Here is a 12,550-nt window from a genome sequence, read left to right as displayed (position 1 = left end):
TTTAACCCTCGGTAGTCTCTGTAGCAAAAAACGCAAACGTCCAGCCGCTGCTCCCACAGCAAACGTTCCAAGGCAGAAAAGTCATGCTGGTCCTCACTGCCTCCGGGAACCCCTTCAAATGCCCCACACCTTTTGGACCTCTCTGTTTTCCTGTGGACTCCATCCTCAAAACCACCGTTTTTCACTCTCGGCAGCCTCCGGAGCAAAAAACGCAAACGTCCAGCCGCTGCTTCCACAGCAAAGGCCCCAGCAAGAAAAGTCATGCTGGTCTTCACTACCTCCAGGAACCCCTTCAAATGCCCCACACCTTTTGGACCTCTCTGCTTTCCTGTGGACTCCATCCTCAAAACCACCGTTTTTCACTCTCGGCAGCCTCCGGAGCAAAAAACGCAAACGTCCAGCCGCTGCTCCCACAGCAAAGGCCCCAGCGGGGAAAAGTCATGCTGGTCCTCACTGCCTCCGGGAACCCCTTCATATGCCCCACACCTTTTGGATCTGTCTGCTTTCATGTGGACTCCATCCTCAAAACCACCGTTTTTCACTCTTGGCAACCTCCGGAGCAAAAAACGCAAACGTCCAGCCGCTGCTACCACAGCAAAGGCCCCAGCGGGGAAAAGTCATGCTGGTCCTCACTGCCTCCGGGAACCCCTTCAAATACCCCACACCTTTTGGACCTCTCTGCTTTCCTGTGAACTCCATCCCCAAAACCACCGTTTTTAACTCTCGGCGTCCGCCGGAGCAAAAAACGCAAAAGTCCAGCCGCTGCTCCCACAGCAAAGGTTACAAGGCGGTAAAGTCATGCTGGTCCTCACTGCCTCCGGGAACCCCTTCAAATGCCCCACACCTTTTGGATCTGTCTACTTTCATGTGGACTCCATCCTCAAAACCACCGTTTTTCACTCTCGGCAGCCTCCGGAGCAAAAAACGCAAACGTCCAGCCGCTGCTCCCACAGCAAAGGCCCCAGCGGGGAAAAGTCATGCTGGTCCTCACTGCCTCCGGGAACCCTTTCAAATGTCCCACACCTTTTGGACCTCTCTGCTTTCCTGTGTACTCCATCCTCAAAACCACCGTTTTTCACTCTCGGCAGCCTCCGGAGCAAAAAACGCAAACGTCCAACCGCTGCTCCCACAGCAAAGGCCCCAGCGGGGAAAAGTCATGCTGGTCCTCACTGCCGCCGGGAACCCCTTCAAATGCCCCACACCTTTTGGAACTCTCTGCTTTCCTGTGGACTCTACCCTCAAACCACCGTTTTTCACTCTCGGCAGCCTCCGGAGCAAAAAACGCAAAAGTCCAGCCGCTGCTCCCACAGCAAAGGCCCCAGCAGGGACAAGTCATGCTGGTCCTCACTGCCTCCGGGAACCCCTTCAAATGCCCCACACCTTTTGGACCTCTCTGCTTTCCTGTGGAATCCATCCTCAAAATCACCGTTTCTCACTCTCAGCAGCCTCCGGAGCAAAAAACTCAAACATCCAGCCGCTGCACCCACAGCAAATGCCCAGCGGGGAAAAGTCATGCTGGTCCTCACTGCCTCCGGGAACACCTTCAAATGCCCCACACCTTTTAGACCTCTCTGCTTTCCTGTGGAATCCATCCTCAAAACCACCGATATTAACCCTCGGCAGCCTCCGGAGCAAAAAACGCAAACGTCCAGCCGCTGCTCCCACAGCAAAGGCCCCAGCGGGGGAAAGTCATGCTGGTCCTCACTGCCTCCAGGAACCCCTGCAAATGCCCCACACCTTTTGCACCTCTCTGCTTTCCTGTGGACTCCATCCTCAAAACCACCGTTTTTCACTCTCGGCATCCGCCGGAGCAAAAAACGCAAACGTCCAGCCGCTGCTCCCACAGCAAAGGTTCCAAGGCGGAAAAGTCATGCTGGTCCTCACTGCCTCCGGGAACCCCTTCAAATGCCCCACACCTTTTGGACCTCTCTGTTTTCCTGTGGACTCCATCCTCAAAACCACCGTTTTTCACTCTCGGCAGCCTCCGGAGCAAAAAATGCAAACGTCCAGCAACTGCTTCCACAGCAAAGGCCCCAGCGGGGAAAAGTCATGCTGGTCCTCACTGCCTCCAGGAACCCCTTCAAATGCCCCACACCTTTTGCACCTCTCTGCTTTCCTGTGGACTCCATCCTCAAAACCACCGTTTTTCACTCTCGGCAGCCTCCGGAGCAAAAAACGCAAACGTCCAGCCGCTGCTCCCACAGCAAAGGCCCCAGCGGGGAAAAGTCATGCTGGTCCTCACTGCCTCCAGGACCCCTTCAAATGCCCCACACCTTTTGGACCTCTCTGCTTTCCTGTGGAATCCATCCTCAAAACCACCGTTTTTCACTCTCGGCAGCCTCCGGTGCAAAAAACGCAAACGTCCAGCTGCTGCTCCCACAGCAAAGGCCCCAGCGGGGAAAAGTCATGCTGGTCCTCACTGCCTCCGGGAACCCCTTCAAATGCCCCACACCTTTTGGACCTCTCTGCTTTCCTGTGGAGTCCATCCTCAAAACCACCGTTTTTAACCCTCGGCAGCCTCCGGAGCATAAAACGCAAACGTCCAGCAACTGCTCCCACAGCAAAGCCCCAGCGGGTAAAAGTCATGCTGGTCCTCACTGCCTCCGGGAACCCCTTCAAATGCCCCACACCTTTTGCACCTCTCTGCTTTCCTGTGGAATCCATCCTCAAAACCACCGTTTTTAACCCTCGGCAGCCTCCGGAACATAAAACGCAAACGTCCAGCCGCTGCTCCCACAGCAAAGGCCCCAGCGGGGAAAAGTCATGCTGGTCCTCACTGCCTCCGGGAACCCCTTCAAATACCCCACACCTTTTGGACCTCTCTGCTTTCCTGTGAACTCCATCCCCAAAACCACCATTTTTAACTCTCGGCGTCCGCCGGAGCAAAAAACGCAAACGTCCAGCCGCTGCTCCCACAGCAAAGGTTACAAGGCGGTAAAGTCATGCTGGTCCTCACTGCCTCCGGGAACCCCTTGAAATGCCCCACACCTTTTGGATCTGTCTACTTTCATGTGGACTCCATCCTCAAAACCACCGTTTTTCACTCTCGGCAGCCTCCGGAGCATAAAACGCAAACGTCCAGCCGCTGCTCCCACAGCAAAGGCCCCAGCGGGGAAAAGTCATGCTGGTCCTCACTGCCTCCGGGAACCCTTTCAAATGCCCCACACCTTTTGGACCTCTCTGCTTTCCTGTGTACTCCATCCTCAAAACCACCGTTTTTCACTCTCGGCAGCCTCCGGAGCAAAAAACGCAAACGTCCAACCGCTGCTCCCACAGCAAAGGCCCCAGCGGGGAAAAGTCATGCTGGTCCTCACTGCCTCCGGGAACCCCTTCAAATGCCCCACACCTTTTGGAACTCTCTGCTTTCCTGTGGACTCTACCCTCAAACCACCGTTTTTCACTCTCGGCAGCCTCCGGAGCAAAAAACGCAAAAGTCCAGCCGCTGCTCCCACAGCAAAGGCCCCAGCAGGGACAAGTCATGCTGGTCCTCACTGCCTCCGGGAACCCCTTCAAATGCCCCACACCTTTTGGACCTCTCTGCTTTCCTGTGGAATCCATCCTCAAAACCACCGTTTTTAACCCTCGGCAGCCTCCGGAGCATAAAACGCAAATGTCCAGCCGCTGCTCCCACAGCAAAGCCCCAGTGGGTAAAAGTCATGCTGGTCATCACTGCCTCCGGGAACCCCTTCAAATGCCCCACACCTTTTGGACCTCTCCGCTTTCCTGTGGACTCCATCCTCAAAACCACCGTTTTTATACCCTCCGTAGTCTCTGTAGCAAAAAACGCAAACGTCCAGCCGCTGCTCCCACAGCAAAGGTTCCAAGGCTGAAAAGTCATGCTGGTCCTCACTGCCTCTGGGAACCCCTTCAAATGCCCCCCACCTTTTGGACCTCTCTGCTTTCCTGTGGACTCCATCCTCAAAACCACCGTTATTAACCCTCGGTAGTCTCTGTAGCAAAAAACGCAGATGTCCAGCCGCTGCTCCCACAGCAAAGGCCCCAGCGGGGAAAAGTCATGCTGGTCCTCACTGCCTCCGGGAACCCCTTCAAATGCCCAACACCTTTTGGACCTCTCTGCTTTTCTGTGGAATCCATCCTCAAAACCACTGTTCTTAACCCTCTGTATTCTCTGTATCAAAAAACGCAAACGTCCAGCCGCTGCTCCCACAGCAAAGGCCCCAGCGGGGAAAAGTCATGCTGGTCCTCACTGCCTCCGGGAACCCCTTCAAATGCCCCACACCTTTTGGACCTCTCTGTTTTCCTGTGGAATCCATCCTCAAAACCACCGCTTTTAACCCTCGGTAGTCTCTGTAGCAAAAAACGCAAACGTCCAGCCGCTGCTCCCACAGCAAACGTTCCAAGGCAGAAAAGTCATGCTGGTCCTCACTGCCTCCGGGAACCCCTTCAAATGCCCCACACCTTTTGGACCTCTCTGTTTTCCTGTGGACTCCATCCTCAAAACCACCGTTTTTCACTCTCGGCAGCCTCCGGAGCAAAAAACGCAAACGTCCAGCCGCTGCTCCCACAGCAAAGGCCCCAGCGGGGAAAAGTCATGCTGGTCCTCACTGCCTCCGGGAACCCTTTCAAATGCCCCACACCTTTTGGACCTCTCTGCTTTCCTGTGTACTCCATCCTCAAAACCACCGTTTTTCACTCTCGGCAGCCTCCGGAGCAAAAAACGCAAAAGTCCAGCCGCTGCTCCCACAGCAAAGGCCCCAGCAGGGACAAGTCATGCTGGTCCTCACTGCCTCCGGGAACCCCTTCAAATGCCCCACACCTTTTGGACCTCTCTGCTTTCCTGTGGAATCCATCCTCAAAATCACCGTTTCTCACTCTCAGCAGCCTCCGGAGCAAAAAACTCAAACATCCAGCCGCTGCACCCACAGCAAATGCCCAGCGGGGAAAAGTCATGCTGGTCCTCACTGCCTCCGGGAACCCCTTCAAATGCCCCACACCTTTTAGACCTCTCTGCTTTCCTGTGGAATCCATCCTCAAAACCACCGATATTAACCCTCGGCAGCCTCCGGAGCAAAAAACGCAAACGTCCAGCCGCTGCTCCCACAGCAAAGGCCCCAGCGGGGGAAAGTCATGCTGGTCCTCACTGCCTCCAGGAACCCCTGCAAATGCCCCACACCTTTTGCACCTCTCTGCTTTCCTGTGGACTCCATCCTCAAAACCACCGTTTTTCACTCTCGGCATCCGCCGGAGCAAAAAACGCAAACGTCCAGCCGCTGCTCCCACAGCAAAGGTTCCAAGGCGGAAAAGTCATGCTGGTCCTCACTGCCTCCGGGAACCCCTTCAAATGCCCCACACCTTTTGGACCTCTCTGTTTTCCTGTGGACTCCATCCTCAAAACCACCGTTTTTCACTCTCGGCAGCCTCCGGAGCAAAAAATGCAAACGTCCAGCAACTGCTTCCACAGCAAAGGCCCCAGCGGGGAAAAGTCATGCTGGTCCTCACTGCCTCCAGGAACCCCTTCAAATGCCCCACACCTTTTGCACCTCTCTGCTTTCCTGTGGAATCCATCCTCAAAACCACCGTTTTTAACCCTCGGTAGTCTCTGTAGCAAAAAACGCAAACTTCCAGCCGCTGCTACCACAGCAAAGCCCCAGCGTGGAAAAGTAATGCTGGTCCTCACTGCCTCCGGGAACCCCTTCAAATGCCCCACACCTTTTGGACCTCTCTGCTTTCCTGTGGACTCCATCCTCAAAACCACCTTTATTAACCCTCGGCAGCCTCCGGAGCAAAAAACGCAAACGTCAAGCCGCTGCTCCCACAGCAAAGGCCCCAGCGGGGAAAAGTCATGCTGGTCCTCACTGCCTCCGGGAACCCCTTCAAATGCCCCACACCTTTTGCACCTCTCTGCTTTCCTGTGGAATCCATCCTCAAAACCACGCTTTTTTATTCCTGGCAGTATCCGGAGCAAAAAATGCAAACGTCCAGCCGCTGCTCTCACATCAAAGGTTCTAAGGAAATAAAGTGATGCTGGTCCTCACTGGATCCCCGAAACCCTTGAAATGCCCCACACCATTGGGCCCTCTCTGCTTTCCAGTGGACTCCATCCTCAAAACCACCGTTTTTCACTCTCGGCAGCCTCCGGAGCAAAAAAAGCAAATGTCCAGCCGCTACTCCCACAGCAAAGGCCCCAGCGGGGAAAAGTCATGCTGGTCCTCACTGCCTCCGGGAACCCCTTCAAATGCCCCACACCTTTTGGACCTCTCTGTTTTCCTGTGGACTCCATCCTCAAAACCACCGTTTTTCACTCTCGGCTTCCTCCGGAGCAAAAAATGCAAACGTCCAGCAATTGCTTCCACAGCAAAGGCCCCAGCGGGGAAAAGTCATGCTGGTCCTCACTGCCTCCAGGAACCCCTTCAAATGCCCCACACCTTTTGCACCTCTCTGCTTTCCTGTGGACTCCATCCTCAAAACCACCGTTTTTCACTCTCGGCAGCCTCCGGAGCAAAAAATGCAAACGTCCAGCAACTGCTTCCACAGCAAAGGCCCCAGCGGGGAAAAGTCATGCTGGTCCTCACTGCCTCCGGGAACCCCTTCAAATGCCCCACACCTTTTGGACCTCTCTGCTTTCCTGTGGAATCCATCCTCAAAACCACCGTTTTTAACCCTCGGCAGCCTCCGGAGCATAAAACGCAAACGTCCAGCCGCTGCTCCCACAGCAAAGGCCCCAGCGGGTAAAAGTCATGCTGGTCCTAACTGCCTCCGGGAACCCCTTCAAATGCCCCACACCTTTTGGACCTCTCTGCTTTTCTGTGGAATCCATCCTCAAAACCACTGTTTTTAACCCTCTGTATTCTCTGTATCAAAAAACGCAAACGTCCAGCCGCTGCTCCCACAGCAAAGGCCCCAGCGGGGAAAAGTCATGCTGGTCCTCACTGCCTCCGGGAACCCCTTCAAATGCCCCACACCTTTTGGACCTCTCTGTTTTCCTGTGGAATCCATCCTCAAAACCACCGCTTTTAACCCTCGGTAGTCTCTGTAGCAAAAAACGCAAACGTCCAGCCGCTGCTCCCACAGCAAACGTTCCAAGGCAGAAAAGTCATGCTGGTCCTCACTGCCTCCGGGAACCCCTTCAAATGCCCCACACCTTTTGGACCTCTCTGTTTTCCTGTGGACTCCATCCTCAAAACCACCGTTTTTCACTCTCGGCAGCCTCCGGAGCAAAAAACGCAAACGTCCAGCCGCTGCTCCCACAGCAAAGGCCCCAGCAAGAAAAGTCATGCTGGTCTTCACTACCTCCAGGAACCCCTTCAAATGCCCCACACCTTTTGGACCTCTCTGCTTTCCTGTGGACTCCATCCTCAAAACCACCATTTTTCACTCTCGGCAGCCTCCGGAGCAAAAAACGCAAACGTCCAGCCGCTGCTCCCACAGCAAAGGCCCCAGCGGGGAAAAGTCATGCTGGTCCTCACTGCCTCCGGGAACCCCTTCAAATACCCCACACCTTTTGGACCTCTCTGCTTTCCTGTGAACTCCATCCCCAAAACCACCGTTTTTCACTCTCGGCGTCCGCCGGAGCAAAAAACGCAAACGTCCAGCCGCTGCTCCCACAGCAAAGGCCCCAGCGGGGAAAAGTCATGCTGGTCCTCACTGCCTCCGGGAACCCTTTCAAATGCCCCACACCTTTTGGACCTCTCTGCTTTCCTGTGGAGTCCATCCTCAAAACCACCGTTTTTAACCCTCGGCAGCCTCCGGAGCAAAAAACGCAAACGTCCAACCGCTGCTCCCACAGCAAAGGCCCCAGCGGGGAAAAGTCATGCTGGTCCTCACTGCCTCCGGGAACCCCTTCAAATGCCCCACACCTTTTGGACCTCTCTGCTTTCCTGTGGACTCCACCCTCAAAACCACCGTTTTTCACTCTCGGCAGCCTCCGGAGCAAAAAACGCAAAAGTCCAGCCACTGCTCCCACAGCAAAGGCCCCAGTGGGGACAAGTCATGCTGGTCCTCACTGCCTCCGGGAACCCCTTGAAATGCCCCACACCTTTTGGACCTCTCTGCTTTCCTGTGGACTCCATCCTCAAAACCACCGTTTTTAACCCTCGGTAGTCTCTGTAGCAAAAAACGCAAACTTCCAGCCGCTGCTACCACAGCAAAGCCCCAGCGTGGAAAAGTAATGCTGGTCCTCACTGCCTCCGGGAACCCCTTCAAATGCCCCACACCTTTTGGACCTCTCTGCTTTCCTGTGGACTCCATCCTCAAAACCACCTTTATTAACCCTCGGCAGCCTCCGGAGCAAAAAACGCAAACGTCAAGCCGCTGCTCCCACAGCAAAGGCCCCAGCGGGGAAAAGTCATGCTGGTCCTCACTGCCTCCGGGAACCCCTTCAAATGCCCCACACCTTTTGCACCTCTCTGCTTTCCTGTGGAATCCATCCTCAAAACCACGCTTTTTTATTCCTGGCAGTATCCGGAGCAAAAAATGCAAACGTCCAGCCGCTGCTCTCACATCAAAGGTTCTAAGGAAATAAAGTGATGCTGGTCCTCACTGGCTCCCCGAAACCCTTGAAATGCCCCACACCATTGGGCCCTCTCTGCTTTCCAGTGGACTCCATCCTCAAAACCACCGTTTTTCACTCTCGGCAGCCTCCGGAGCAAAAAAAGCAAATGTCCAGCCGCTACTCCCACAGCAAAGGCCCCAGCGGGGAAAAGTCATGCTGGTCCTCACTGCCTCCGGGAACCCCTTCAAATGCCCCACACCTTTTGGACCTCTCTGTTTTCCTGTGGACTCCATCCTCAAAACCACCGTTTTTCACTCTCGGCTTCCTCCGGAGCAAAAAATGCAAACGTCCAGCAATTGCTTCCACAGCAAAGGCCCCAGCGGGGAAAAGTCATGCTGGTCCTCACTGCCTCCAGGAACCCCTTCAAATGCCCCACACCTTTTGCACCTCTCTGCTTTCCTGTGGACTCCATCCTCAAAACCACCGTTTTTCACTCTCGGCAGCCTCCGGAGCAAATAATGCAAACGTCCAGCAACTGCTTCCACAGCAAAGGCCCCAGCGGGGAAAAGTCATGCTGGTCCTCACTGCCTCCGGGAACCCCTTCAAATGCCCCACACCTTTTGGACCTCTCTGCTTTCCTGTGGAATCCATCCTCAAAACCACCGTTTTTAACCCTCGGCAGCCTCCGGAGCATAAAACGCAAACGTCCAGCCGCTGCTCCCACAGCAAAGGCCCCAGCGGGTAAAAGTCATGCTGGTCCTAACTGCCTCCGGGAACCCCTTCAAATGCCCCACACCTTTTGGACCTCTCTGCTTTTCTGTGGAATCCATCCTCAAAACCACTGTTTTTAACCCTCTGTATTCTCTGTATCAAAAAACGCAAACGTCCAGCCGCTGCTCCCACAGCAAAGGCCCCAGCGGGGAAAAGTCATGCTGGTCCTCACTGCCTCCGGGAACCCCTTCAAATGCCCCACACCTTTTGGACCTCTCTGTTTTCCTGTGGAATCCATCCTCAAAACCACCGCTTTTAACCCTCGGTAGTCTCTGTAGCAAAAAACGCAAACGTCCAGCCGCTGCTCCCACAGCAAACGTTCCAAGGCAGAAAAGTCATGCTGGTCCTCACTGCCTCCGGGAACCCCTTCAAATGCCCCACACCTTTTGGACCTCTCTGTTTTCCTGTGGACTCCATCCTCAAAACCACCGTTTTTCACTCTCGGCAGCCTCCGGAGCAAAAAACGCAAACGTCCAGCCGCTGCTTCCACAGCAAAGGCCCCAGCAAGAAAAGTCATGCTGGTCTTCACTACCTCCAGGAACCCCTTCAAATGCCCCACACCTTTTGGACCTCTCTGCTTTCCTGTGGACTCCATCCTCAAAACCACCGTTTTTCACTCTCGGCAGCCTCCGGAGCAAAAAACGCAAACGTCCAGCCGCTGCTCCCACAGCAAAGGCCCCAGCGGGGAAAAGTCATGCTGGTCCTCACTGCCTCCGGGAACCCCTTCAAATACCCCACACCTTTTGGACCTCTCTGCTTTCCTGTGAACTCCATCCCCAAAACCACCGTTTTTCACTCTCGGCGTCCGCCGGAGCAAAAAACGCAAACGTCCAGCCGCTGCTCCCACAGCAAAGGCCCCAGCGGGGAAAAGTCATGCTGGTCCTCACTGCCTCCGGGAACCCTTTCAAATGCCCCACACCTTTTGGACCTCTCTGCTTTCCTGTGGAGTCCATCCTCAAAACCACCGTTTTTAACCCTCGGCAGCCTCCGGAGCAAAAAACGCAAACGTCCAACCGCTGCTCCCACAGCAAAGGCCCCAGCGGGGAAAAGTCATGCTGGTCCTCACTGCCTCCGGGAACCCCTTCAAATGCCCCACACCTTTTGGAACTCTCTGCTTTCCTGTGGACTCCACCCTCAAAACCACCGTTTTTCACTCTCGGCAGCCTCCGGAGCAAAAAACGCAAAAGTCCAGCCACTGCTCCCACAGCAAAGGCCCCAGTGGGGACAAGTCATGCTGGTCCTCACTGCCTCCGGGAACCCCTTCAAATGCCCCACACCTTTTGGACCTCTCTGCTTTCCTGTGGAATCCATCCTCAAAACCACCGTTTTTAACCCTCGGTAGTCTCTGTAGCAAAAAACGCAAACTTCCAGCCGCTGCTACCACAGCAAAGCCCCAGCGTGGAAAAGTAATGCTGGTCCTCACTGCCTCCGGGAACCCCTTCAAATGCCCCACACCTTTTGGACCTCTCTGCTTTCCTGTGGACTCCATCCTCAAAACCACCTTTATTAACCCTCGGCAGCCTCCGGAGCAAAAAACGCAAACGTCAAGCCGCTGCTCCCACAGCAAAGGCCCCAGCGGGGAAAAGTCATGCTGGTCCTCACTGCCTCCGGGAACCCCTTCAAATGCCCCACACCTTTTGCACCTCTCTGCTTTCCTGTGGAATCCATCCTCAAAACCACGCTTTTTTATTCCTGGCAGTATCCGGAGCAAAAAATACAAACGTCCAGCCGCTGCTCTCACATCAAAGGTTCTAAGGAAATAAAGTGATGCTGGTCCTCACTGGCTCCCCGAAACCCTTGAAATGCCCCACACCATTGGGCCCTCTCTGCTTTCCAGTGGACTCCATCCTCAAAACCACCGTTTTTCACTCTCGGCAGCCTCCGGAGCAAAAAAAGCAAATGTCCAGCCGCTACTCCCACAGCAAAGGCCCCAGCGGGGAAAAGTCATGCTGGTCCTCACTGCCTCCGGGAACCCCTTCAAATGCCCCACACCTTTTGGACCTCTCTGTTTTCCTGTGGACTCCATCCTCAAAACCACCGTTTTTCACTCTCGGCTTCCTCCGGAGCAAAAAATGCAAACGTCCAGCAATTGCTTCCACAGCAAAGGCCCCAGCGGGGAAAAGTCATGCTGGTCCTCACTGCCTCCAGGAACCCCTTCAAATGCCCCACACCTTTTGCACCTCTCTGCTTTCCTGTGGACTCCATCCTCAAAACCACCGTTTTTCACTCTCGGCAGCCTCCGGAGCAAAAAATGCAAACGTCCAGCAACTGCTTCCACAGCAAAGGCCCCAGCGGGGAAAAGTCATGCTGGTCCTCACTGCCTCCGGGAACCCCTTCAAATGCCCCACACCTTTTGGACCTCTCTGCTTTCCTGTGGAATCCATCCTCAAAACCACCGTTTTTAACCCTCGGCAGCCTCCGGAGCATAAAACGCAAACGTCCAGCCGCTGCTCCCACAGCAAAGGCCCCAGCGGGTAAAAGTCATGCTGGTCCTAACTGCCTCCGGGAACCCCTTCAAATGCCCCACACCTTTTGGACCTCTCTGCTTTTCTGTGGAATCCATCCTCAAAACCACTGTTTTTAACCCTCTGTATTCTCTGTATCAAAAAACGCAAACGTCCAGCCGCTGCTCCCACAGCAAAGGCCCCAGCGGGGAAAAGTCATGCTGGTCCTCACTGCCTCCGGGAACCCCTTCAAATGCCCCACACCTTTTGGACCTCTCTGTTTTCCTGTGGAATCCATCCTCAAAACCACCGCTTTTAACCCTCGGTAGTCTCTGTAGCAAAAAACGCAAACGTCCAGCCGCTGCTCCCACAGCAAACGTTCCAAGGCAGAAAAGTCATGCTGGTCCTCACTGCCTCCGGGAACCCCTTCAAATGCCCCACACCTTTTGGACCTCTCTGTTTTCCTGTGGACTCCATCCTCAAAACCACCGTTTTTCACTCTCGGCAGCCTCCGGAGCAAAAAACGGAAACGTCCAGCCGCTGCTTCCACAGCAAAGGCCCCAGCAAGAAAAGTCATGCTGGTCTTCACTACCTCCAGGAACCCCTTCAAATGCCCCACACCTTTTGGACCTCTCTGCTTTCCTGTGGACTCCATCCTCAAAACCACCGTTTTTCACTCTCGGCAGCCTCCGGAGCAAAAAACGCAAACGTCCAGCCGCTGCTCCCACAGCAAAGGCCCCAGCGGGGAAAAGTCATGCTGGTCCTCACTGCCTCCGGGAACCCCTTCAAATACCCCACACCTTTTGGACCTCTCTGCTTTCCTGTGAACTCCATCCCCAAAACCACCGTTTTTCACTCTCGGCGTCCGCCGGAGCAAAAAACG

This window comes from Vanellus vanellus, assembly GCF_965231255.1.
Source record: "Vanellus vanellus genome assembly, contig: HAP1_SCAFFOLD_178, whole genome shotgun sequence".
Classification (NCBI taxonomy): Eukaryota; Metazoa; Chordata; class Aves; order Charadriiformes; family Charadriidae; genus Vanellus; species Vanellus vanellus.
The sequence above is the reverse complement of the archived record's forward strand: the minus strand, read 5'-3'. Positions refer to the sequence as shown.